The sequence below is a fragment of the Austrofundulus limnaeus genome, unplaced genomic scaffold (genome assembly GCF_001266775.1).
Source record: "Austrofundulus limnaeus strain Quisiro unplaced genomic scaffold, Austrofundulus_limnaeus-1.0 Scaffold81, whole genome shotgun sequence".
NCBI classification, from domain to species: domain Eukaryota; kingdom Metazoa; phylum Chordata; class Actinopteri; order Cyprinodontiformes; family Rivulidae; genus Austrofundulus; species Austrofundulus limnaeus.
Genome location: NW_013952483.1, coordinates 1,282,282 through 1,283,857, shown reverse-complemented (window position 1 = coordinate 1,283,857; position 1,576 = coordinate 1,282,282).

Below are 1,576 nucleotides of genomic sequence, written 5' to 3'. Positions count from 1 at the left end.
TTATAAACTATGACATTTATAAATGTATGAATCATATGTTGAAAAACAGACTTTGAAAAATAAATCTGTTCTTTTTTTTTCTTATAAAAGGCTAAATAAAACAAAAAATATTGGTGGTAATTTTTGACTGTGTAACTTTACAAGCAGCTGCCAACAAAACAAACTGAAGACAGAGTTTGAAGGTTTGAGGATTCCTCTCTGAAGCAGCGATGTTACCCACTCATCCTGGTGAAACTAAATCATGTTATTATTATGTTTTTCTAGCTGCTTATCTGGAGTTATTTTCTTCTAACATAAGAAACAGTTTATTTGGAGGATTTTCACAGCCTTACAGCTAGTTTTGTGAGCCTTATTTCTTGCTCAAGATCACAATAACTAAATAGGTCATGTCACATAAGGTAAGCTGTCACTTTTAGACTGTTTTTTTTTGTCTTTTTTTAACCACAAAACTGAGTAATGTCATGTTTCTATAGCAACACAGGTAGTTAAAACCCTAAGGAGGATGTTTTAAACATTGATGATGTGATATGGGAGAAGAAATATGCATCTGATATCAAGGACATGAATAACAATGACACAGAAAAGGGCATTTTTTCTATCTTTATCATGTTATGAAACAAATCTAAGTTCACTAGTTTAAATGGATTCATACTGAATAAACTGTATGTCTCAAAGTCAAACTAGTGCAAAAAATAGCTCAAAACTAAAAATGAAGTGTGATTTTTGTAGATATTTTGTCAGTTTTCTATTATAAAAATGTTTTTTTTTAAATCAAAAAAAGGCTGATTTCTCTCTAAATTGTCTCCTTTTTGTAGGTGAGGTTGGAGAATATTGGGACATTTAATTAAAAAGCTCAGACACACAGTCCCACTTCTGAACAAGATGGTCTCTCGTTTGTTTATTTCAGAAATTCTTCAGATCACGTCGTCGTTTCACAAAAGAGCTGCTGAAAACAGAGAAGGGAAGTTTAAAATAAGAAGTCCACGAGGTCTTAACTCTCTGTTTCCTGCACAAACTTTAGGAAGAAAAGAAAAACACTGCAACACAAAGAGACGCACACAAATGTGCACACACACAGTTTTAGGCATAAACTGAGCGTGTTCCCTGTAAAGTTGTTATCTTAAAGTGGCATCCTGGAGCTGGAGGGTAGGAGGCTGCGTGACTTGTGGAGCAGATTTCCAGCGTCAACAAATATTATGGCACACAACAGACTCACAAAGGAAATACGAGCACACAGGTGAACGCAACAGTTTCAGAAAATAAAACTTACAGCAGATCCTGGTGCAAAAAAAAAACATTGAATTAACATTTTCATTTCAAAACACATGAGACCACAAGATATGCATTTTAATTACCGCACCACATGTTCTCTGGAGATTTGTTGTTTTATATTATTTACTTTCTGTTTTTACCTGGAGGAGTCTGTGCTTTCATGCAACAAGAAGGAAGCCATTCAGATTGAGCAGAGGTTCTCAAACTGGGGTCCCAGGACCCCCAGGGGTCCACGAGAGGTATGTAGGGGGTCCTCAAAAGATTTCACTAAATCGTTAATTTGGTTTTTTCATTTTTAAAAATG